The 21,064-nt window shown below is 54.0% G+C and overlaps 43 non-coding genes across 43 annotated transcripts; 33 read left to right on the forward strand and 10 right to left on the reverse strand.

The window, feature by feature from the left end:
- The first annotated feature begins 13 nt into the window (after positions 1-13).
- Trnas-aga (transfer RNA serine (anticodon AGA)) lies at positions 14-95 on the forward strand. The gene has a single exon. It is a non-coding gene; the product is annotated as a tRNA-Ser (tRNA).
- Positions 96-372: 277 nt separating this feature from the next.
- On the reverse strand, positions 373-444 carry Trnag-ucc (transfer RNA glycine (anticodon UCC)). The gene has a single exon. It is a non-coding gene; the product is annotated as a tRNA-Gly (tRNA).
- Positions 445-1,259: 815 nt separating this feature from the next.
- On the forward strand, positions 1,260-1,332 carry Trnam-cau (transfer RNA methionine (anticodon CAU)). The gene has a single exon. It is a non-coding gene; the product is annotated as a tRNA-Met (tRNA).
- A 685-nt stretch (positions 1,333-2,017) lies between these two features.
- On the forward strand, positions 2,018-2,090 carry Trnak-uuu (transfer RNA lysine (anticodon UUU)). Its single transcript has one exon. It is a non-coding gene; the product is annotated as a tRNA-Lys (tRNA).
- Positions 2,091-2,229: 139 nt separating this feature from the next.
- Trnas-aga (transfer RNA serine (anticodon AGA)) lies at positions 2,230-2,311 on the forward strand. Its single transcript has one exon. It is a non-coding gene; the product is annotated as a tRNA-Ser (tRNA).
- Positions 2,312-2,588: 277 nt separating this feature from the next.
- Trnag-ucc (transfer RNA glycine (anticodon UCC)) lies at positions 2,589-2,660 on the reverse strand. Its single transcript has one exon. It is a non-coding gene; the product is annotated as a tRNA-Gly (tRNA).
- An 815-nt stretch (positions 2,661-3,475) lies between these two features.
- Positions 3,476-3,548, forward strand: Trnam-cau (transfer RNA methionine (anticodon CAU)). The gene has a single exon. It is a non-coding gene; the product is annotated as a tRNA-Met (tRNA).
- A 322-nt stretch (positions 3,549-3,870) lies between these two features.
- Trnae-uuc (transfer RNA glutamic acid (anticodon UUC)) lies at positions 3,871-3,942 on the forward strand. Its single transcript has one exon. It is a non-coding gene; the product is annotated as a tRNA-Glu (tRNA).
- Positions 3,943-4,238: 296 nt separating this feature from the next.
- On the forward strand, positions 4,239-4,311 carry Trnak-uuu (transfer RNA lysine (anticodon UUU)). Its single transcript has one exon. It is a non-coding gene; the product is annotated as a tRNA-Lys (tRNA).
- A 139-nt stretch (positions 4,312-4,450) lies between these two features.
- Trnas-aga (transfer RNA serine (anticodon AGA)) lies at positions 4,451-4,532 on the forward strand. The gene has a single exon. It is a non-coding gene; the product is annotated as a tRNA-Ser (tRNA).
- A 277-nt stretch (positions 4,533-4,809) lies between these two features.
- Trnag-ucc (transfer RNA glycine (anticodon UCC)) lies at positions 4,810-4,881 on the reverse strand. Its single transcript has one exon. It is a non-coding gene; the product is annotated as a tRNA-Gly (tRNA).
- Positions 4,882-5,696: 815 nt separating this feature from the next.
- Trnam-cau (transfer RNA methionine (anticodon CAU)) lies at positions 5,697-5,769 on the forward strand. The gene has a single exon. It is a non-coding gene; the product is annotated as a tRNA-Met (tRNA).
- Positions 5,770-6,091: 322 nt separating this feature from the next.
- On the forward strand, positions 6,092-6,163 carry Trnae-uuc (transfer RNA glutamic acid (anticodon UUC)). The gene has a single exon. It is a non-coding gene; the product is annotated as a tRNA-Glu (tRNA).
- A 296-nt stretch (positions 6,164-6,459) lies between these two features.
- Positions 6,460-6,532, forward strand: Trnak-uuu (transfer RNA lysine (anticodon UUU)). Its single transcript has one exon. It is a non-coding gene; the product is annotated as a tRNA-Lys (tRNA).
- Positions 6,533-6,671: 139 nt separating this feature from the next.
- On the forward strand, positions 6,672-6,753 carry Trnas-aga (transfer RNA serine (anticodon AGA)). The gene has a single exon. It is a non-coding gene; the product is annotated as a tRNA-Ser (tRNA).
- Positions 6,754-7,030: 277 nt separating this feature from the next.
- Trnag-ucc (transfer RNA glycine (anticodon UCC)) lies at positions 7,031-7,102 on the reverse strand. Its single transcript has one exon. It is a non-coding gene; the product is annotated as a tRNA-Gly (tRNA).
- An 815-nt stretch (positions 7,103-7,917) lies between these two features.
- Trnam-cau (transfer RNA methionine (anticodon CAU)) lies at positions 7,918-7,990 on the forward strand. Its single transcript has one exon. It is a non-coding gene; the product is annotated as a tRNA-Met (tRNA).
- Positions 7,991-8,312: 322 nt separating this feature from the next.
- On the forward strand, positions 8,313-8,384 carry Trnae-uuc (transfer RNA glutamic acid (anticodon UUC)). Its single transcript has one exon. It is a non-coding gene; the product is annotated as a tRNA-Glu (tRNA).
- A 296-nt stretch (positions 8,385-8,680) lies between these two features.
- Trnak-uuu (transfer RNA lysine (anticodon UUU)) lies at positions 8,681-8,753 on the forward strand. The gene has a single exon. It is a non-coding gene; the product is annotated as a tRNA-Lys (tRNA).
- A 139-nt stretch (positions 8,754-8,892) lies between these two features.
- Trnas-aga (transfer RNA serine (anticodon AGA)) lies at positions 8,893-8,974 on the forward strand. Its single transcript has one exon. It is a non-coding gene; the product is annotated as a tRNA-Ser (tRNA).
- A 277-nt stretch (positions 8,975-9,251) lies between these two features.
- Positions 9,252-9,323, reverse strand: Trnag-ucc (transfer RNA glycine (anticodon UCC)). The gene has a single exon. It is a non-coding gene; the product is annotated as a tRNA-Gly (tRNA).
- An 816-nt stretch (positions 9,324-10,139) lies between these two features.
- Trnam-cau (transfer RNA methionine (anticodon CAU)) lies at positions 10,140-10,212 on the forward strand. Its single transcript has one exon. It is a non-coding gene; the product is annotated as a tRNA-Met (tRNA).
- Positions 10,213-10,897: 685 nt separating this feature from the next.
- Positions 10,898-10,970, forward strand: Trnak-uuu (transfer RNA lysine (anticodon UUU)). The gene has a single exon. It is a non-coding gene; the product is annotated as a tRNA-Lys (tRNA).
- Positions 10,971-11,109: 139 nt separating this feature from the next.
- Trnas-aga (transfer RNA serine (anticodon AGA)) lies at positions 11,110-11,191 on the forward strand. The gene has a single exon. It is a non-coding gene; the product is annotated as a tRNA-Ser (tRNA).
- Positions 11,192-11,468: 277 nt separating this feature from the next.
- Positions 11,469-11,540, reverse strand: Trnag-ucc (transfer RNA glycine (anticodon UCC)). The gene has a single exon. It is a non-coding gene; the product is annotated as a tRNA-Gly (tRNA).
- Positions 11,541-12,355: 815 nt separating this feature from the next.
- On the forward strand, positions 12,356-12,428 carry Trnam-cau (transfer RNA methionine (anticodon CAU)). Its single transcript has one exon. It is a non-coding gene; the product is annotated as a tRNA-Met (tRNA).
- A 685-nt stretch (positions 12,429-13,113) lies between these two features.
- Trnak-uuu (transfer RNA lysine (anticodon UUU)) lies at positions 13,114-13,186 on the forward strand. Its single transcript has one exon. It is a non-coding gene; the product is annotated as a tRNA-Lys (tRNA).
- A 139-nt stretch (positions 13,187-13,325) lies between these two features.
- On the forward strand, positions 13,326-13,407 carry Trnas-aga (transfer RNA serine (anticodon AGA)). The gene has a single exon. It is a non-coding gene; the product is annotated as a tRNA-Ser (tRNA).
- Positions 13,408-13,684: 277 nt separating this feature from the next.
- On the reverse strand, positions 13,685-13,756 carry Trnag-ucc (transfer RNA glycine (anticodon UCC)). Its single transcript has one exon. It is a non-coding gene; the product is annotated as a tRNA-Gly (tRNA).
- Positions 13,757-14,571: 815 nt separating this feature from the next.
- Trnam-cau (transfer RNA methionine (anticodon CAU)) lies at positions 14,572-14,644 on the forward strand. Its single transcript has one exon. It is a non-coding gene; the product is annotated as a tRNA-Met (tRNA).
- A 685-nt stretch (positions 14,645-15,329) lies between these two features.
- Trnak-uuu (transfer RNA lysine (anticodon UUU)) lies at positions 15,330-15,402 on the forward strand. The gene has a single exon. It is a non-coding gene; the product is annotated as a tRNA-Lys (tRNA).
- Positions 15,403-15,541: 139 nt separating this feature from the next.
- Trnas-aga (transfer RNA serine (anticodon AGA)) lies at positions 15,542-15,623 on the forward strand. Its single transcript has one exon. It is a non-coding gene; the product is annotated as a tRNA-Ser (tRNA).
- A 277-nt stretch (positions 15,624-15,900) lies between these two features.
- Trnag-ucc (transfer RNA glycine (anticodon UCC)) lies at positions 15,901-15,972 on the reverse strand. Its single transcript has one exon. It is a non-coding gene; the product is annotated as a tRNA-Gly (tRNA).
- Positions 15,973-16,787: 815 nt separating this feature from the next.
- Trnam-cau (transfer RNA methionine (anticodon CAU)) lies at positions 16,788-16,860 on the forward strand. Its single transcript has one exon. It is a non-coding gene; the product is annotated as a tRNA-Met (tRNA).
- A 322-nt stretch (positions 16,861-17,182) lies between these two features.
- Positions 17,183-17,254, forward strand: Trnae-uuc (transfer RNA glutamic acid (anticodon UUC)). The gene has a single exon. It is a non-coding gene; the product is annotated as a tRNA-Glu (tRNA).
- Positions 17,255-17,550: 296 nt separating this feature from the next.
- Positions 17,551-17,623, forward strand: Trnak-uuu (transfer RNA lysine (anticodon UUU)). The gene has a single exon. It is a non-coding gene; the product is annotated as a tRNA-Lys (tRNA).
- Positions 17,624-17,762: 139 nt separating this feature from the next.
- Positions 17,763-17,844, forward strand: Trnas-aga (transfer RNA serine (anticodon AGA)). Its single transcript has one exon. It is a non-coding gene; the product is annotated as a tRNA-Ser (tRNA).
- A 277-nt stretch (positions 17,845-18,121) lies between these two features.
- Trnag-ucc (transfer RNA glycine (anticodon UCC)) lies at positions 18,122-18,193 on the reverse strand. The gene has a single exon. It is a non-coding gene; the product is annotated as a tRNA-Gly (tRNA).
- Positions 18,194-19,008: 815 nt separating this feature from the next.
- Positions 19,009-19,081, forward strand: Trnam-cau (transfer RNA methionine (anticodon CAU)). Its single transcript has one exon. It is a non-coding gene; the product is annotated as a tRNA-Met (tRNA).
- Positions 19,082-19,403: 322 nt separating this feature from the next.
- Positions 19,404-19,475, forward strand: Trnae-uuc (transfer RNA glutamic acid (anticodon UUC)). The gene has a single exon. It is a non-coding gene; the product is annotated as a tRNA-Glu (tRNA).
- Positions 19,476-19,771: 296 nt separating this feature from the next.
- Positions 19,772-19,844, forward strand: Trnak-uuu (transfer RNA lysine (anticodon UUU)). Its single transcript has one exon. It is a non-coding gene; the product is annotated as a tRNA-Lys (tRNA).
- Positions 19,845-19,983: 139 nt separating this feature from the next.
- Trnas-aga (transfer RNA serine (anticodon AGA)) lies at positions 19,984-20,065 on the forward strand. Its single transcript has one exon. It is a non-coding gene; the product is annotated as a tRNA-Ser (tRNA).
- A 277-nt stretch (positions 20,066-20,342) lies between these two features.
- Positions 20,343-20,414, reverse strand: Trnag-ucc (transfer RNA glycine (anticodon UCC)). Its single transcript has one exon. It is a non-coding gene; the product is annotated as a tRNA-Gly (tRNA).
- Between the last annotated feature and the right edge of the window lie 650 nt (positions 20,415-21,064).

Below are 21,064 nucleotides of genomic sequence, written 5' to 3' on the forward strand. Positions count from 1 at the left end.
GCTTTAGCTACGAGCAGTCGAGGCCGAGTGGTTAAGGCGTCTGACTAGAAATCAGATTCCCTCTGGGAGCGTAGGTTCGAGTCCTACCGACTGCGTCGGTTTTTTTTATTTTTTGTTTCAGAAGAGAGAGCAGAAAATTTCGCAGTTTGCCTGTCGTTTTGGTACCTCGCTACACCTCACCTCTCACAGTCGTTTATAGCGCCTGTCCTTTTGATAAGGGCGAATTCCAAGCGTCAGCTTTCGCGTCAGCCGAGCAAAGTCGGGACAAGTCGGGACATACTACAGGATGGCCTGCGTGGAGCGACGACGGAAAGAAAACGTTAATTCAACAGCACGTGGCTCACATACTCATACGCATAGATTTGCGCCCGTTGCGGTGGCCGGGAATCGAACGCGGCTCAACTGCTCGGAAGGCAACTATGCTCACCATTACACTACCACCGCACAGCCGCTGCTCGCAACGCCGCGCTGTGTCGGCTTCCCGCCCGCCGGCAGTGGCCCACGGTGATAGTAGCTGTAGGCGCTTTACGAGGTAGGAGGGTGCATTCGGGCAGCGCCTCCACGCACGCTGCGTCTTTGGGCAAGGCTCGTCGCCGCGGCCGCAACGTTACTCACGCAATAGTGACGAGCGGTCGCTTTGAGGCAGTGTAGTGGGGGACTCCGCGTGTGTAGCACTTTTTTCGGTTGTATCCGACGTCGCTGGGTGGCAATCCCACTTTCCCTGCAGACAGCTGCTCGGGAATATGCTCGGGAAGCACGGACGTCATCGGACGTCCGCCCCCAACAAATGCAACTAACAAAATGAGAACAACAACTAAAAAAGTGGTAGGTTGTTCGACTACCACGCGGGCGGCCCGGCTTCGATTCCCGGCCGATGCATCGTTTTGCTGTTCTCGCTATAGTGCTGCCGCGCCGATTGCTCGCTTGAGGTGCGCCAGCCTCAGGAATGTATAGCAGGATTCGCTGTGAGAAGAACCAAACATGCAGCACGCAAGAGACCCTACTTGGACGGCCGCGTGCTGTTACTGAACTCCAGCGTCGGCCTGGCCCTACAGGCCGCTGTGTTCAGGTGCCGCAAGGGCGATGTACTGTAACCTCAGGCAGTGCTGCTTTCCGTCGTTAAAAAAGCTGCGGCAGCAGTTTACTCTAGCAAGTCGGGAAAGCACGCGTAGCGACACAACAGATTCCTGAGAAAGCGCAAACTGCCTATCTCTAATATGTGAGACTTACCAAGATTCCTGGGATGACGGTTGCAACGAGCCTCGGTAGCGCAGTAGGTAGCGCGTAAGTCTCATAATCCTAAGGTCGTGAGTTCGATCCTCACCCGGGGCATTTAATTTGCTGTACATCACGGCTGAATTAACGGCGTTGCTATTGCTAGCGAACGAACTTAATTGTCGTTTGTTATCCACAAGGAGTCCACGCCTCAGCGTCACAATGTTTACTTCCAATTATGGCAAGGTACAACTTTGATCATTCTCCTCCCCTGTTATGAGTGAAATATGATGCAAACAGCAATGAATAGACAGTTTCGAGCTGTGCGCCATGCCAGTCTGCACGCGCAAAAATGCTCGCAAACAGATAACAACACTGAGTCCGGATTGAGCACGAAATGCGAGAAGAGAGGGAGTAAATCTCACGTTTCTCGAGCAAATCCGGTGTGGTCTAGTGGCTAGGATACCTGGCTTTCACCCAGGAGGTTTCGATTCCCGGTACCGGAAGGGAAGTTTTTGCGCACACGACCCTCCATCTTTTGGCCTTCCAACCTTCGTTTGTCGCCCACCTTCCGGAGCTCCAGCCGAACGTAATCGGGGGAAGCAGGCACAGGATGCAATTACTGTCAGCACCGGGATAAAGGGAGAAGAGGCACTGGTCCGCTGTTGGGGTGCTACCAGCGTCAGTGGGAAGTCGGTGAAGTCGCCAGTTGCGCCAGAAGCCAGCAATTACCGTAGTACGCCTACACACGCGTTCCAGTTATTCACATTGCTTGCAGTCGCTCCATGCACAACAAGCGTGAGCCCGGATAGCTCAGTCGGTAGAGCATTAGGCTTTTAACCTAAGGGTCCAGGGTTCGAATCCCTGTTCGGGCGAAGATTTTAACGCTTCCGTAATGGCTCGTCTCGTAGCGCTGGTAGCCCTGCCGTAATCAGTGCACCGAGTTCGTTTCCTGTCAACATTCTGCGCAGACCGGTTGCATTTTTCACGATTCGAGGGAAGCTTTAGCTACGAGCAGTCGAGGCCGAGTGGTTAAGGCGTCTGACTAGAAATCAGATTCCCTCTGGGAGCGTAGGTTCGAGTCCTACCGACTGCGTCGGTTTTTTTTATTTTTTGTTTCAGAAGAGAGAGCAGAAAATTTCGCAGTTTGCCTGTCGTTTTGGTACCTCGCTACACCTCACCTCTCACAGTCGTTTATAGCGCCTGTCCTTTTGATAAGGGCGAATTCCAAGCGTCAGCTTTCGCGTCAGCCGAGCAAAGTCGGGACAAGTCGGGACATACTACAGGATGGCCTGCGTGGAGCGACGACGGAAAGAAAACGTTAATTCAACAGCACGTGGCTCACATACTCATACGCATAGATTTGCGCCCGTTGCGGTGGCCGGGAATCGAACGCGGCTCAACTGCTCGGAAGGCAACTATGCTCACCATTACACTACCACCGCACAGCCGCTGCTCGCAACGCCGCGCTGTGTCGGCTTCCCGCCCGCCGGCAGTGGCCCACGGTGATAGTAGCTGTAGGCGCTTTACGAGGTAGGAGGGTGCATTCGGGCAGCGCCTCCACGCACGCTGCGTCTTTGGGCAAGGCTCGTCGCCGCGGCCGCAACGTTACTCACGCAATAGTGACGAGCGGTCGCTTTGAGGCAGTGTAGTGGGGGACTCCGCGTGTGTAGCACTTTTTTCGGTTGTATCCGACGTCGCTGGGTGGCAATCCCACTTTCCCTGCAGACAGCTGCTCGGGAATATGCTCGGGAAGCACGGACGTCATCGGACGTCCGCCCCCAACAAATGCAACTAACAAAATGAGAACAACAACTAAAAAAGTGGTAGGTTGTTCGACTACCACGCGGGCGGCCCGGCTTCGATTCCCGGCCGATGCATCGTTTTGCTGTTCTCGCTATAGTGCTGCCGCGCCGATTGCTCGCTTGAGGTGCGCCAGCCTCAGGAATGTATAGCAGGATTCGCTGTGAGAAGAACCAAACATGCAGCACGCAAGAGACCCTACTTGGACGGCCGCGTGCTGTTACTGAACTCCAGCGTCGGCCTGGCCCTACAGGCCGCTGTGTTCAGGTGCCGCAAGGGCGATGTACTGTAACCTCAGGCAGTGCTGCTTTCCGTCGTTAAAAAAGCTGCGGCAGCAGTTTACTCTAGCAAGTCGGGAAAGCACGCGTAGCGACACAACAGATTCCTGAGAAAGCGCAAACTGTCTATCTCTAATATGTGAGACTTACCAAGATTCCTGGGATGATGGTTGCAACGAGCCTCGGTAGCGCAGTAGGTAGCGCGTAAGTCTCATAATCCTAAGGTCGTGAGTTCGATCCTCACCCGGGGCATTTAATTTGCTGTACATCACGGCTGAATTAACGGCGTTGCTATTGCTAGCGAACGAACTTAATTGTCGTTTGTTATCCACAAGGAGTCCACGCCTCAGCGTCACAATGTTTACTTCCAATTATGGCAAGGTACAACTTTGATCATTCTCCTCCCCTGTTATGAGTGAAATATGATGCAAACAGCAATGAATATACAGTTTCGAGCTGTGCGCCATGCCAGTCTGCACGCGCAAAAATGCTCGCAAACAGATAACAACACTGAGTCCGGATTGAGCACGAAATGCGAGAAGAGAGGGAGTAAATCTCACGTTTCTCGAGCAAATCCGGTGTGGTCTAGTGGCTAGGATACCTGGCTTTCACCCAGGAGGCCCGGGTTCGATTCCCGGTACCGGAAGGGAAGTTTTTGCGCACACGACCCTCCATCTTTTGGCCTTCCAACCTTCGTTTGTCGCCCACCTTCCGGAGCTTCAGCCGAACGTAATCGGGGGAAGCAGGCACAGGATGCAATTACTGTCAGCACCGGGATAAAGGGAGAAGAGGCACTGGTCCGCTGTTGGGGTGCTACCAGCGTCAGTGGGAAGTCGGTGAAGTCGCCAGTTGCGCCAGAAGCCAGCAATTACCGTAGTACGCCTACACACGCGTTCCAGTTATTCACATTGCTTGCAGTCGCTCCATGCACAACAAGCGTGAGCCCGGATAGCTCAGTCGGTAGAGCATTAGGCTTTTAACCTAAGGGTCCAGGGTTCGAATCCCTGTTCGGGCGAAGATTTTAACGCTTCCGTAATGGCTCGTCTCGTAGCGCTGGTAGCCCTGCCGTAATCAGTGCACCGAGTTCGTTTCCTGTCAACATTCTGCGCAGACCGGTTGCATTTTTCACGATTCGAGGGAAGCTTAGGCTACGAGCAGTCGAGGCCGAGTGGTTAAGGCGTCTGACTAGAAATCAGATTCCCTCTGGGAGCGTAGGTTCGAGTCCTACCGACTGCGTCGGTTTTTTTTATTTTTTGTTTCAGAAGAGAGAGCAGAAAATTTCGCAGTTTGCCTGTCGTTTTGGTACCTCGCTACACCTCACCTCTCACAGTCGTTTATAGCGCCTGTCCTTTTGATAAGGGCGAATTCCAAGCGTCAGCTTTCGCGTCAGCCGAGCAAAGTCGGGACAAGTCGGGACATACTACAGGATGGCCTGCGTGGAGCGACGACGGAAAGAAAACGTTAATTCAACAGCACGTGGCTCACATACTCATACGCATAGATTTGCGCCCGTTGCGGTGGCCGGGAATCGAACGCGGCTCAACTGCTCGGAAGGCAACTATGCTCACCATTACACTACCACCGCACAGCCGCTGCTCGCAACGCCGCGCTGTGTCGGCTTCCCGCCCGCCGGCAGTGGCCCACGGTGATAGTAGCTGTAGGCGCTTTACGAGGTAGGAGGGTGCATTCGGGCAGCGCCTCCACGCACGCTGCGTCTTTGGGCAAGGCTCGTCGCCGCGGCCGCAACGTTACTCACGCAATAGTGACGAGCGGTCGCTTTGAGGCAGTGTAGTGGGGGACTCCGCGTGTGTAGCACTTTTTTCGGTTGTATCCGACGTCGCTGGGTGGCAATCCCACTTTCCCTGCAGACAGCTGCTCGGGAATATGCTCGGGAAGCACGGACGTCATCGGACGTCCGCCCCCAACAAATGCAACTAACAAAATGAGAACAACAACTAAAAAAGTGGTAGGTTGTTCGACTACCACGCGGGCGGCCCGGCTTCGATTCCCGGCCGATGCATCGTTTTGCTGTTCTCGCAATAGTGCTGCCGCGCCGATTGCTCGCTTGAGGTGCGCCAGCCTCAGGAATGTATAGCAGGATTCGCTGTGAGAAGAACCAAACATGCAGCACGCAAGAGACCCTACTTGGACGGCCGCGTGCTGTTACTGAACTCCAGCGTCGGCCTGGCCCTACAGGCCGCTGTGTTCAGGTGCCGCAAGGGCGATGTACTGTAACCTCAGGCAGTGCTGCTTTCCGTCGTTAAAAAAGCTGCGGCAGCAGTTTACTCTAGCAAGTCGGGAAAGCACGCGTAGCGACACAACAGATTCCTGAGAAAGCGCAAACTGTCTATCTCTAATATGTGAGACTTACCAAGATTCCTGGGATGATGGTTGCAACGAGCCTCGGTAGCGCAGTAGGTAGCGCGTAAGTCTCATAATCCTAAGGTCGTGAGTTCGATCCTCACCCGGGGCATTTAATTTGCTGTACATCACGGCTGAATTAACGGCGTTGCTATTGCTAGCGAACGAACTTAATTGTCGTTTGTTATCCACAAGGAGTCCACGCCTCAGCGTCACAATGTTTACTTCCAATTATGGCAAGGTACAACTTTGATCATTCTCCTCCCCTGTTATGAGTGAAATATGATGCAAACAGCAATGAATAGACAGTTTCGAGCTGTGCGCCATGCCAGTCTGCACGCGCAAAAATGCTCGCAAACAGATAACAACACTGAGTCCGGATTGAGCACGAAATGCGAGAAGAGAGGGAGTAAATCTCACGTTTCTCGAGCAAATCCGGTGTGGTCTAGTGGCTAGGATACCTGGCTTTCACCCAGGAGGCCCGGGTTCGATTCCCGGTACCGGAAGGGAAGTTTTTGCGCACACGACCCTCCATCTTTTGGCCTTCCAACCTTCGTTTGTCGCCCACCTTCCGGAGCTCCAGCCGAACGTAATCGGGGGAAGCAGGCACAGGATGCAATTACTGTCAGCACCGGGATAAAGGGAGAAGAGGCACTGGTCCGCTGTTGGGGTGCTACCAGCGTCAGTGGGAAGTCGGTGAAGTCGCCAGTTGCGCCAGAAGCCAGCAATTACCGTAGTACGCCTACACACGCGTTCCAGTTATTCACATTGCTTGCAGTCGCTCCATGCACAACAAGCGTGAGCCCGGATAGCTCAGTCGGTAGAGCATTAGGCTTTTAACCTAAGGGTCCAGGGTTCGAATCCCTGTTCGGGCGAAGATTTTAACGCTTCCGTAATGGCTCGTCTCGTAGCGCTGGTAGCCCTGCCGTAATCAGTGCACCGAGTTCGTTTCCTGTCAACATTCTGCGCAGACCGGTTGCATTTTTCACGATTCGAGGGAAGCTTTAGCTACGAGCAGTCGAGGCCGAGTGGTTAAGGCGTCTGACTAGAAATCAGATTCCCTCTGGGAGCGTAGGTTCGAGTCCTACCGACTGCGTCGGTTTTTTTTATTTTTTGTTTCAGAAGAGAGAGCAGAAAATTTCGCAGTTTGCCTGTCGTTTTGGTACCTCGCTACACCTCACCTCTCACAGTCGTTTATAGCGCCTGTCCTTTTGATAAGGGCGAATTCCAAGCGTCAGCTTTCGCGTCAGCCGAGCAAAGTCGGGACAAGTCGGGACATACTACAGGATGGCCTGCGTGGAGCGACGACGGAAAGAAAACGTTAATTCAACAGCACGTGGCTCACATACTCATACGCATAGATTTGCGCCCGTTGCGGTGGCCGGGAATCGAACGCGGCTCAACTGCTCGGAAGGCAACTATGCTCACCATTACACTACCACCGCACAGCCGCTGCTCGCAACGCCGCGCTGTGTCGGCTTCCCGCCCGCCGGCAGTGGCCCACGGTGATAGTAGCTGTAGGCGCTTTACGAGGTAGGAGGGTGCATTCGGGCAGCGCCTCCACGCACGCTGCGTCTTTGGGCAAGGCTCGTCGCCGCGGCCGCAACGTTACTCACGCAATAGTGACGAGCGGTCGCTTTGAGGCAGTGTAGTGGGGGACTCCGCGTGTGTAGCACTTTTTTCGGTTGTATCCGACGTCGCTGGGTGGCAATCCCACTTTCCCTGCAGACAGCTGCTCGGGAATATGCTCGGGAAGCACGGACGTCATCGGACGTCCGCCCCCAACAAATGCAACTAACAAAATGAGAACAACAACTAAAAAAGTGGTAGGTTGTTCGACTACCACGCGGGCGGCCCGGCTTCGATTCCCGGCCGATGCATCGTTTTGCTGTTCTCGCTATAGTGCTGCCGCGCCGATTGCTCGCTTGAGGTGCGCCAGCCTCAGGAATGTATAGCAGGATTCGCTGTGAGAAGAACCAAACATGCAGCACGCAAGAGACCCTACTTGGACGGCCGCGTGCTGTTACTGAACTCCAGCGTCGGCCTGGCCCTACAGGCCGCTGTGTTCAGGTGCCGCAAGGGCGATGTACTGTAACCTCAGGCAGTGCTGCTTTCCGTCGTTAAAAAAGCTGCGGCAGCAGTTTACTCTAGCAAGTCGGGAAAGCACGCGTAGCGACACAACAGATTCCTGAGAAAGCGCAAACTGTCTATCTCTAATATGTGAGACTTACCAAGATTCCTGGGATGATGGTTGCAACGAGCCTCGGTAGCGCAGTAGGTAGCGCGTAAGTCTCATAATCCTAAGGTCGTGAGTTCGATCCTCACCCGGGGCATTTAATTTGCTGTACATCACGGCTGAATTAACGGCGTTGCTATTGCTAGCGAACGAACTTAATTGTCGTTTGTTATCCACAAGGAGTCCACGCCTCAGCGTCACAATGTTTACTTCCAATTATGGCAAGGTACAACTTTGATCATTCTCCTCCCCTGTTATGAGTGAAATATGATGCAAACAGCAATGAATAGACAGTTTCGAGCTGTGCGCCATGCCAGTCTGCACGCGCAAAAATGCTCGCAAACAGATAACAACACTGAGTCCGGATTGAGCACGAAATGCGAGAAGAGAGGGAGTAAATCTCACGTTTCTCGAGCAAATCCGATGTGGTCTAGTGGCTAGGATACCTGGCTTTCACCCAGGAGGCCCGGGTTCGATTCCCGGTACCGGAAGGGAAGTTTTTGCGCACACGACCCTCCATCTTTTGGCCTTCCAACCTTCGTTTGTCGCCCACCTTCCGGAGCTTCAGCCGAACGTAATCGGGGGAAGCAGGCACAGGATGCAATTACTGTCAGCACCGGGATAAAGGGAGAAGAGGCACTGGTCCGCTGTTGGGGTGCTACCAGCGTCAGTGGGAAGTCGGTGAAGTCGCCAGTTGCGCCAGAAGCCAGCAATTACCGTAGTACGCCTACACACGCGTTCCAGTTATTCACATTGCTTGCAGTCGCTCCATGCACAACAAGCGTGAGCCCGGATAGCTCAGTCGGTAGAGCATTAGGCTTTTAACCTAAGGGTCCAGGGTTCGAATCCCTGTTCGGGCGAAGATTTTAACGCTTCCGTAATGGCTCGTCTCGTAGCGCTGGTAGCCCTGCCGTAATCAGTGCACCGAGTTCGTTTCCTGTCAACATTCTGCGCAGACCGGTTGCATTTTTCACGATTCGAGGGAAGCTTTAGCTACGAGCAGTCGAGGCCGAGTGGTTAAGGCGTCTGACTAGAAATCAGATTCCCTCTGGGAGCGTAGGTTCGAGTCCTACCGACTGCGTCGGTTTTTTTTATTTTTTGTTTCAGAAGAGAGAGCAGAAAATTTCGCAGTTTGCCTGTCGTTTTGGTACCTCGCTACACCTCACCTCTCACAGTCGTTTATAGCGCCTGTCCTTTTGATAAGGGCGAATTCCAAGCGTCAGCTTTCGCGTCAGCCGAGCAAAGTCGGGACAAGTCGGGACATACTACAGCATGGCCTGCGTGGAGCGACGACGGAAAGAAAACGTTAATTCAACAGCACGTGGCTCACATACTCATACGCATAGATTTGCGCCCGTTGCGGTGGCCGGGAATCGAACGCGGCTCAACTGCTCGGAAGGCAACTATGCTCACCATTACACTACCACCGCACAGCCGCTGCTCGCAACGCCGCGCTGTGTCGGCTTCCCGCCCGCCGGCAGTGGCCCACGGTGATAGTAGCTGTAGGCGCTTTACGAGGTAGGAGGGTGCATTCGGGCAGCGCCTCCACGCACGCTGCGTCTTTGGGCAAGGCTCGTCGCCGCGGCCGCAACGTTACTCACGCAATAGTGACGAGCGGTCGCTTTGAGGCAGTGTAGTGGGGGACTCCGCGTGTGTAGCACTTTTTTCGGTTGTATCCGACGTCGCTGGGTGGCAATCCCACTTTCCCTGCAGACAGCTGCTCGGGAATATGCTCGGGAAGCACGGACGTCATCGGACGTCCGCCCCCAACAAATGCAACTAACAAAATGAGAACAACAACTAAAAAAGTGGTAGGTTGTTCGACTACCACGCGGGCGGCTCCGGCTTCGATTCCCGGCCGATGCATCGTTTTGCTGTTCTCGCAATAGTGCTGCCGCGCCGATTGCTCGCTTGAGGTGCGCCAGCCTCAGGAATGTATAGCAGGATTCGCTGTGAGAAGAACCAAACATGCAGCACGCAAGAGACCCTACTTGGACGGCCGCGTGCTGTTACTGAACTCCAGCGTCGGCCTGGCCCTACAGGCCGCTGTGTTCAGGTGCCGCAAGGGCGATGTACTGTAACCTCAGGCAGTGCTGCTTTCCGTCGTTAAAAAAGCTGCGGCAGCAGTTTACTCTAGCAAGTCGGGAAAGCACGCGTAGCGACACAACAGATTCCTGAGAAAGCGCAAACTGCCTATCTCTAATATGTGAGACTTACCAAGATTCCTGGGATGACGGTTGCAACGAGCCTCGGTAGCGCAGTAGGTAGCGCGTAAGTCTCATAATCCTAAGGTCGTGAGTTCGATCCTCACCCGGGGCATTTAATTTGCTGTACATCACGGCTGAATTAACGGCGTTGCTATTGCTAGCGAACGAACTTAATTGTCGTTTGTTATCCACAAGGAGTCCACGCCTCAGCGTCACAATGTTTACTTCCAATTATGGCAAGGTACAACTTTGATCATTCTCCTCCCCTGTTATGAGTGAAATATGATGCAAACAGCAATGAATAGACAGTTTCGAGCTGTGCGCCATGCCAGTCTGCACGCGCAAAAATGCTCGCAAACAGATAACAACACTGAGTCCGGATTGAGCACGAAATGCGAGAAGAGAGGGAGTAAATCTCACGTTTCTCGAGCAAATCCGGTGTGGTCTAGTGGCTAGGATACCTGGCTTTCACCCAGGAGGTTTCGATTCCCGGTACCGGAAGGGAAGTTTTTGCGCACACGACCCTCCATCTTTTGGCCTTCCAACCTTCGTTTGTCGCCCACCTTCCGGAGCTCCAGCCGAACGTAATCGGGGGAAGCAGGCACAGGATGCAATTACTGTCAGCACCGGGATAAAGGGAGAAGAGGCACTGGTCCGCTGTTGGGGTGCTACCAGCGTCAGTGGGAAGTCGGTGAAGTCGCCAGTTGCGCCAGAAGCCAGCAATTACCGTAGTACGCCTACACACGCGTTCCAGTTATTCACATTGCTTGCAGTCGCTCCATGCACAACAAGCGTGAGCCCGGATAGCTCAGTCGGTAGAGCATTAGGCTTTTAACCTAAGGGTCCAGGGTTCGAATCCCTGTTCGGGCGAAGATTTTAACGCTTCCGTAATGGCTCGTCTCGTAGCGCTGGTAGCCCTGCCGTAATCAGTGCACCGAGTTCGTTTCCTGTCAACATTCTGCGCAGACCGGTTGCATTTTTCACGATTCGAGGGAAGCTTTAGCTACGAGCAGTCGAGGCCGAGTGGTTAAGGCGTCTGACTAGAAATCAGATTCCCTCTGGGAGCGTAGGTTCGAGTCCTACCGACTGCGTCGGTTTTTTTTATTTTTTGTTTCAGAAGAGAGAGCAGAAAATTTCGCAGTTTGCCTGTCGTTTTGGTACCTCGCTACACCTCACCTCTCACAGTCGTTTATAGCGCCTGTCCTTTTGATAAGGGCGAATTCCAAGCGTCAGCTTTCGCGTCAGCCGAGCAAAGTCGGGACAAGTCGGGACATACTACAGGATGGCCTGCGTGGAGCGACGACGGAAAGAAAACGTTAATTCAACAGCACGTGGCTCACATACTCATACGCATAGATTTGCGCCCGTTGCGGTGGCCGGGAATCGAACGCGGCTCAACTGCTCGGAAGGCAACTATGCTCACCATTACACTACCACCGCACAGCCGCTGCTCGCAACGCCGCGCTGTGTCGGCTTCCCGCCCGCCGGCAGTGGCCCACGGTGATAGTAGCTGTAGGCGCTTTACGAGGTAGGAGGGTGCATTCGGGCAGCGCCTCCACGCACGCTGCGTCTTTGGGCAAGGCTCGTCGCCGCGGCCGCAACGTTACTCACGCAATAGTGACGAGCGGTCGCTTTGAGGCAGTGTAGTGGGGGACTCCGCGTGTGTAGCACTTTTTTCGGTTGTATCCGACGTCGCTGGGTGGCAATCCCACTTTCCCTGCAGACAGCTGCTCGGGAATATGCTCGGGAAGCACGGACGTCATCGGACGTCCGCCCCCAACAAATGCAACTAACAAAATGAGAACAACAACTAAAAAAGTGGTAGGTTGTTCGACTACCACGCGGGCGGCCCGGCTTCGATTCCCGGCCGATGCATCGTTTTGCTGTTCTCGCTATAGTGCTGCCGCGCCGATTGCTCGCTTGAGGTGCGCCAGCCTCAGGAACGTATAGCAGGATTCGCTGTGAGAAGAACCAAACATGCAGCACGCAAGAGACCCTACTTGGACGGCCGCGTGCTGTTACTGAACTCCAGCGTCGGCCTGGCCCTACAGGCCGCTGTGTTCAGGTGCCGCAAGGGCGATGTACTGTAACCTCAGGCAGTGCTGCTTTCCGTCGTTAAAAAAGCTGCGGCAGCAGTTTACTCTAGCAAGTCGGGAAAGCACGCGTAGCGACACAACAGATTCCTGAGAAAGCGCAAACTGTCTATCTCTAATATGTGAGACTTACCAAGATTCCTGGGATGATGGTTGCAACGAGCCTCGGTAGCGCAGTAGGTAGCGCGTAAGTCTCATAATCCTAAGGTCGTGAGTTCGATCCTCACCCGGGGCATTTAATTTGCTGTACATCACGGCTGAATTAACGGCGTTGCTATTGCTAGCGAACGAACTTAATTGTCGTTTGTTATCCACAAGGAGTCCACGCCTCAGCGTCACAATGTTTACTTCCAATTATGGCAAGGTACAACTTTGATCATTCTCCTCCCCTGTTATGAGTGAAATATGATGCAAACAGCAATGAATAGACAGTTTCGAGCTGTGCGCCATGCCAGTCTGCACGCGCAAAAATGCTCGCAAACAGATAACAACACTGAGTCCGGATTGAGCACGAAATGCGAGAAGAGAGGGAGTAAATCTCACGTTTCTCGAGCAAATCCGGTGTGGTCTAGTGGCTAGGATACCTGGCTTTCACCCAGGAGGTTTCGATTCCCGGTACCGGAAGGGAAGTTTTTGCGCACACGACCCTCCATCTTTTGGCCTTCCAACCTTCGTTTGTCGCCCACCTTCCGGAGCTTCAGCCGAACGTAATCGGGGGAAGCAGGCACAGGATGCAATTACTGTCAGCACCGGGATAAAGGGAGAAGAGGCACTGGTCCGCTGTTGGGGTGCTACCAGCGTCAGTGGGAAGTCGGTGAAGTCGCCAGTTGCGCCAGAAGCCAGCAATTACCGTAGTACGCCTACACACGCGTTCCAGTTATTCACATTGCTTGCAGTCGCTCCATGCACAACAAGCGTGAGCCCGGATAGCTCAGTCGGTAGAGCATTAGGCTTTTAACCTAAGGGTCCAGGGTTCGAATCCCTGTTCGGGCGAAGATTTTAACGCTTCCGTAATGGCTCGTCTCGTAGCGCTGGTAGCCCTGCCGTAATCAGTGCACCGAGTTCGTTTCCTGTCAACATTCTGCGCAGACCGGTTGCATTTTTCACGATTCGAGGGAAGCTTTAGCTACGAGCAGTCGAGGCCGAGTGGTTAAGGCGTCTGACTAGAAATCAGATTCCCTCTGGGAGCGTAGGTTCGAGTCCTACCGACTGCGTCGGTTTTTTTTATTTTTTGTTTCAGAAGAGAGAGCAGAAAATTTCGCAGTTTGCCTGTCGTTTTGGTACCTCGCTACACCTCACCTCTCACAGTCGTTTATAGCGCCTGTCCTTTTGATAAGGGCGAATTCCAAGCGTCAGCTTTCGCGTCAGCCGAGCAAAGTCGGGACAAGTCGGGACATACTACAGGATGGCCTGCGTGGAGCGACGACGGAAAGAAAACGTTAATTCAACAGCACGTGGCTCACATACTCATACGCATAGATTTGCGCCCGTTGCGGTGGCCGGGAATCGAACGCGGCTCAACTGCTCGGAAGGCAACTATGCTCACCATTACACTACCACCGCACAGCCGCTGCTCGCAACGCCGCGCTGTGTCGGCTTCCCGCCCGCCGGCAGTGGCCCACGGTGATAGTAGCTGTAGGCGCTTTACGAGGTAGGAGGGTGCATTCGGGCAGCGCCTCCACGCACGCTGCGTCTTTGGGCAAGGCTCGTCGCCGCGGCCGCAACGTTACTCACGCAATAGTGACGAGCGGTCGCTTTGAGGCAGTGTAGTGGGGGACTCCGCGTGTGTAGCACTTTTTTCGGTTGTATCCGACGTCGCTGGGTGGCAATCCCACTTTCCCTGCAGACAGCTGCTCGGGAATATGCTCGGGAAGCACGGACGTCATCTGACGTCCGCCCCCAACAAATGCAACTAACAAAATGAGAACAACAACTAAAAAAGTGGTAGGTTGTTCGACTACCACGCGGGCGGCCCGGCTTCGATTCCCGGCCGATGCATCGTTTTGCTGTTCTCGCTATAGTGCTGCCGCGCCGATTGCTCGCTTGAGGTGCGCCAGCCTCAGGAATGTATAGCAGGATTCGCTGTGAGAAGAACCAAACATGCAGCACGCAAGAGACCCTACTTGGACGGCCGCGTGCTGTTACTGAACTCCAGCGTCGGCCTGGCCCTACAGGCCGCTGTGTTCAGGTGCCGCAAGGGCGATGTACTGTAACCTCAGGCAGTGCTGCTTTCCGTCGTTAAAAAAGCTGCGGCAGCAGTTTACTCTAGCAAGTCGGGAAAGCACGCGTAGCGACACAACAGATTCCTGAGAAAGCGCAAACTGTCTATCTCTAATATGTGAGACTTACCAAGATTCCTGGGATGATGGTTGCAACGAGCCTCGGTAGCGCAGTAGGTAGCGCGTAAGTCTCATAATCCTAAGGTCGTGAGTTCGATCCTCACCCGGGGCATTTAATTTGCTGTACATCACGGCTGAATTAACGGCGTTGCTATTGCTAGCGAACGAACTTAATTGTCGTTTGTTATCCACAAGGAGTCCACGCCTCAGCGTCACAATGTTTACTTCCAATTATGGCAAGGTACAACTTTGATCATTCTCCTCCCCTGTTATGAGTGAAATATGATGCAAACAGCAATGAATAGACAGTTTCGAGCTGTGCGCCATGCCAGTCTGCACGCGCAAAAATGCTCGCAAACAGATAACAACACTGAGTCCGGATTGAGCACGAAATGCGAGAAGAGAGGGAGTAAATCTCACGTTTCTCGAGCAAATCCGGTGTGGTCTAGTGGCTAGGATACCTGGCTTTCACCCAGGAGGTTTCGATTCCCGGTACCGGAAGGGAAGTTTTTGCGCACACGACCCTCCATCTTTTGGCCTTCCAACCTTCGTTTGTCGCCCACCTTCCGGAGCTTCAGCCGAACGTAATCGGGGGAAGCAGGCACAGGATGCAATTACTGTCAGCACCGGGATAAAGGGAGAAGAGGCACTGGTCCGCTGTTGGGGTGCTACCAGCGTCAGTGGGAAGTCGGTGAAGTCGCCAGTTGCGCCAGAAGCCAGCAATTACCGTAGTACGCCTACACACGCGTTCCAGTTATTCACATTGCTTGCAGTCGCTCCATGCACAACAAGCGTGAGCCCGGATAGCTCAGTCGGTAGAGCATTAGGCTTTTAACCTAAGGGTCCAGGGTTCGAATCCCTGTTCGGGCGAAGATTTTAACGCTTCCGTAATGGCTCGTCTCGTAGCGCTGGTAGCCCTGCCGTAATCAGTGCACCGAGTTCGTTTCCTGTCAACATTCTGCGCAGACCGGTTGCATTTTTCACGATTCGAGGGAAGCTTTAGCTACGAGCAGTCGAGGCCGAGTGGTTAAGGCGTCTGACTAGAAATCAGATTCCCTCTGGGAGCGTAGGTTCGAGTCCTACCGACTGCGTCGGTTTTTTTTATTTTTTGTTTCAGAAGAGAGAGCAGAAAATTTCGCAGTTTGCCTGTCGTTTTGGTACCTCGCTACACCTCACCTCTCACAGTCGTTTATAGCGCCTGTCCTTTTGATAAGGGCGAATTCCAAGCGTCAGCTTTCGCGTCAGCCGAGCAAAGTCGGGACAAGTCGGGACATACTACAGGATGGCCTGCGTGGAGCGACGACGGAAAGAAAACGTTAATTCAACAGCACGTGGCTCACATACTCATACGCATAGATTTGCGCCCGTTGCGGTGGCCGGGAATCGAACGCGGCTCAACTGCTCGGAAGGCAACTATGCTCACCATTACACTACCACCGCACAGCCGCTGCTCGCAACGCCGCGCTGTGTCGGCTTCCCGCCCGCCGGCAGTGGCCCACGGTGATAGTAGCTGTAGGCGCTTTACGAGGTAGGAGGGTGCATTCGGGCAGCGCCTCCACGCACGCTGCGTCTTTGGGCAAGGCTCGTCGCCGCGGCCGCAACGTTACTCACGCAATAGTGACGAGCGGTCGCTTTGAGGCAGTGTAGTGGGGGACTCCGCGTGTGTAGCACTTTTTTCGGTTGTATCCGACGTCGCTGGGTGGCAATCCCACTTTCCCTGCAGACAGCTGCTCGGGAATATGCTCGGGAAGCACGGACGTCATCGGACGTCCGCCCCCAACAAATGCAACTAACAAAATGAGAACAACAACTAAAAAAGTGGTAGGTTGTTCGACTACCACGCGGGCGGCCCGGCTTCGATTCCCGGCCGATGCATCGTTTTGCTGTTCTCGCTATAGTGCTGCCGCGCCGATTGCTCGCTTGAGGTGCGCCAGCCTCAGGAATGTATAGCAGGATTCGCTGTGAGAAGAACCAAACATGCAGCACGCAAGAGACCCTACTTGGACGGCCGCGTGCTGTTACTGAACTCCAGCGTCGGCCTGGCCCTACAGGCCGCTGTGTTCAGGTGCCGCAAGGGCGATGTACTGTAACCTCAGGCAGTGCTGCTTTCCGTCGTTAAAAAAGCTGCGGCAGCAGTTTACTCTAGCAAGTCGGGAAAGCACGCGTAGCGACACAACAGATTCCTGAGAAAGCGCAAACTGTCTATCTCTAATATGTGAGACTTACCAAGATTCCTGGGATGATGGTTGCAACGAGCCTCGGTAGCGCAGTAGGTAGCGCGTAAGTCTCATAATCCTAAGGTCGTGAGTTCGATCCTCACCCGGGGCATTTAATTTGCTGTACATCACGGCTGAATTAACGGCGTTGCTATTGCTAGCGAACGAACTTAATTGTCGTTTGTTATCCACAAGGAGTCCACGCCTCAGCGTCACAATGTTTACTTCCAATTATGGCAAGGTACAACTTTGATCATTCTCCTCCCCTGTTATGAGTGAAATATGATGCAAACAGCAATGAATAGACAGTTTCGAGCTGTGCGCCATGCCAGTCTGCACGCGCAAAAATGCTCGCAAACAGATAACAACACTGAGTCCGGATTGAGCACGAAATGCGAGAAGAGAGGGAGTAAATCTCACGTTTCTCGAGCAAATCCGGTGTGGTCTAGTGGCTAGGATACCTGGCTTTCACCCAGGAGGCCCGGGTTCGATTCCCGGTACCGGAAGGGAAGTTTTTGCGCACACGACCCTCCATCTTTTGGCCTTCCAACCTTCGTTTGTCGCCCACCTTCCGGAGCTTCAGCCGAACGTAATCGGGGGAAGCAGGCACAGGATGCAATTACTGTCAGCACCGGGATAAAGGGAGAAGAGGCACTGGTCCGCTGTTGGGGTGCTACCAGCGTCAGTGGGAAGTCGGTGAAGTCGCCAGTTGCGCCAGAAGCCAGCAATTACCGTAGTACGCCTACACACGCGTTCCAGTTATTCACATTGCTTGCAGTCGCTCCATGCACAACAAGCGTGAGCCCGGATAGCTCAGTCGGTAGAGCATTAGGCTTTTAACCTAAGGGTCCAGGGTTCGAATCCCTGTTCGGGCGAAGATTTTAACGCTTCCGTAATGGCTCGTCTCGTAGCGCTGGTAGCCCTGCCGTAATCAGTGCACCGAGTTCGTTTCCTGTCAACATTCTGCGCAGACCGGTTGCATTTTTCACGATTCGAGGGAAGCTTTAGCTACGAGCAGTCGAGGCCGAGTGGTTAAGGCGTCTGACTAGAAATCAGATTCCCTCTGGGAGCGTAGGTTCGAGTCCTACCGACTGCGTCGGTTTTTTTTATTTTTTGTTTCAGAAGAGAGAGCAGAAAATTTCGCAGTTTGCCTGTCGTTTTGGTACCTCGCTACACCTCACCTCTCACAGTCGTTTATAGCGCCTGTCCTTTTGATAAGGGCGAATTCCAAGCGTCAGCTTTCGCGTCAGCCGAGCAAAGTCGGGACAAGTCGGGACATACTACAGGATGGCCTGCGTGGAGCGACGACGGAAAGAAAACGTTAATTCAACAGCACGTGGCTCACATACTCATACGCATAGATTTGCGCCCGTTGCGGTGGCCGGGAATCGAACGCGGCTCAACTGCTCGGAAGGCAACTATGCTCACCATTACACTACCACCGCACAGCCGCTGCTCGCAACGCCGCGCTGTGTCGGCTTCCCGCCCGCCGGCAGTGGCCCACGGTGATAGTAGCTGTAGGCGCTTTACGAGGTAGGAGGGTGCATTCGGGCAGCGCCTCCACGCACGCTGCGTCTTTGGGCAAGGCTCGTCGCCGCGGCCGCAACGTTACTCACGCAATAGTGACGAGCGGTCGCTTTGAGGCAGTGTAGTGGGGGACTCCGCGTGTGTAGCACTTTTTTCGGTTGTATCCGACGTCGCTGGGTGGCAATCCCACTTTCCCTGCAGACAGCTGCTCGGGAATATGCTCGGGAAGCACGGACGTCATCGGACGTCCGCCCCCAACAAATGCAACTAACAAAATGAGAACAACAACTAAAAAAGTGGTAGGTTGTTCGACTACCACGCGGGCGGCCCGGCTTCGATTCCCGGCCGATGCATCGTTTTGCTGTTCTCGCTATAGTGCTGCCGCGCCGATTGCTCGCTTGAGGTGCGCCAGCCTCAGGAATGTATAGCAGGATTCGCTGTGAGAAGAACCAAACATGCAGCACGCAAGAGACCCTACTTGGACGGCCGCGTGCTGTTACTGAACTCCAGCGTCGGCCTGGCCCTACAGGCCGCTGTGTTCAGGTGCCGCAAGGGCGATGTACTGTAACCTCAGGCAGTGCTGCTTTCCGTCGTTAAAAAAGCTGCGGCAGCAGTTTACTCTAGCAAGTCGGGAAAGCACGCGTAGCGACACAACAGATTCCTGAGAAAGCGCAAACTGTCTATCTCTAATATGTGAGACTTACCAAGATTCCTGGGATGATGGTTGCAACGAGCCTCGGTAGCGCAGTAGGTAGCGCGTAAGTCTCATAATCCTAAGGTCGTGAGTTCGATCCTCACCCGGGGCATTTAATTTGCTGTACATCACGGCTGAATTAACGGCGTTGCTATTGCTAGCGAACGAACTTAATTGTCGTTTGTTATCCACAAGGAGTCCACGCCTCAGCGTCACAATGTTTACTTCCAATTATGGCAAGGTACAACTTTGATCATTCTCCTCCCCTGTTATGAGTGAAATATGATGCAAACAGCAATGAATAGACAGTTTCGAGCTGTGCGCCATGCCAGTCTGCACGCGCAAAAATGCTCGCAAACAGATAACAACACTGAGTCCGGATTGAGCACGAAATGCGAGAAGAGAGGGAGTAAATCTCACGTTTCTCGAGCAAATCCGGTGTGGTCTAGTGGCTAGGATACCTGGCTTTCACCCAGGAGGCCCGGGTTCGATTCCCGGTACCGGAAGGGAAGTTTTTGCGCACACGACCCTCCATCTTTTGGCCTTCCAACCTTCGTTTGTCGCCCACCTTCCGGAGCTTCAGCCGAACGTAATCGGGGGAAGCAGGCACAGGATGCAATTACTGTCAGCACCGGGATAAAGGGAGAAGAGGCACTGGTCCGCTGTTGGGGTGCTACCAGCGTCAGTGGGAAGTCGGTGAAGTCGCCAGTTGCGCCAGAAGCCAGCAATTACCGTAGTACGCCTACACACGCGTTCCAGTTATTCACATTGCTTGCAGTCGCTCCATGCACAACAAGCGTGAGCCCGGATAGCTCAGTCGGTAGAGCATTAGGCTTTTAACCTAAGGGTCCAGGGTTCGAATCCCTGTTCGGGCGAAGATTTTAACGCTTCCGTAATGGCTCGTCTCGTAGCGCTGGTAGCCCTGCCGTAATCAGTGCACCGAGTTCGTTTCCTGTCAACATTCTGCGCAGACCGGTTGCATTTTTCACGATTCGAGGGAAGCTTAGGCTACGAGCAGTCGAGGCCGAGTGGTTAAGGCGTCTGACTAGAAATCAGATTCCCTCTGGGAGCGTAGGTTCGAGTCCTACCGACTGCGTCGGTTTTTTTTATTTTTTGTTTCAGAAGAGAGAGCAGAAAATTTCGCAGTTTGCCTGTCGTTTTGGTACCTCGCTACACCTCACCTCTCACAGTCGTTTATAGCGCCTGTCCTTTTGATAAGGGCGAATTCCAAGCGTCAGCTTTCGCGTCAGCCGAGCAAAGTCGGGACAAGTCGGGACATACTACAGGATGGCCTGCGTGGAGCGACGACGGAAAGAAAACGTTAATTCAACAGCACGTGGCTCACATACTCATACGCATAGATTTGCGCCCGTTGCGGTGGCCGGGAATCGAACGCGGCTCAACTGCTCGGAAGGCAACTATGCTCACCATTACACTACCACCGCACAGCCGCTGCTCGCAACGCCGCGCTGTGTCGGCTTCCCGCCCGCCGGCAGTGGCCCACGGTGATAGTAGCTGTAGGCGCTTTACGAGGTAGGAGGGTGCATTCGGGCAGCGCCTCCACGCACGCTGCGTCTTTGGGCAAGGCTCGTCGCCGCGGCCGCAACGTTACTCACGCAATAGTGACGAGCGGTCGCTTTGAGGCAGTGTAGTGGGGGACTCCGCGTGTGTAGCACTTTTTTCGGTTGTATCCGACGTCGCTGGGTGGCAATCCCACTTTCCCTGCAGACAGCTGCTCGGGAATATGCTCGGGAAGCACGGACGTCATCGGACGTCCGCCCCCAACAAATGCAACTAACAAAATGAGAACAACAACTAAAAAAGTGGTAGGTTGTTCGACTACCACGCGGGCGGCCCGGCTTCGATTCCCGGCCGATGCATCGTTTTGCTGTTCTCGCAATAGTGCTGCCGCGCCGATTGCTCGCTTGAGGTGCGCCAGCCTCAGGAATGTATAGCAGGATTCGCTGTGAGAAGAACCAAACATGCAGCACGCAAGAGACCCTACTTGGACGGCCGCGTGCTGTTACTGAACTCCAGCGTCGGCCTGGCCCTACAGGCCGCTGTGTTCAGGTGCCGCAAGGGCGATGTACTGTAA

Source organism: Schistocerca cancellata, unplaced genomic scaffold (genome assembly GCF_023864275.1).
Source record: "Schistocerca cancellata isolate TAMUIC-IGC-003103 unplaced genomic scaffold, iqSchCanc2.1 HiC_scaffold_596, whole genome shotgun sequence".
Lineage (NCBI taxonomy): Eukaryota > Metazoa > Arthropoda > Insecta > Orthoptera > Acrididae > Schistocerca > Schistocerca cancellata.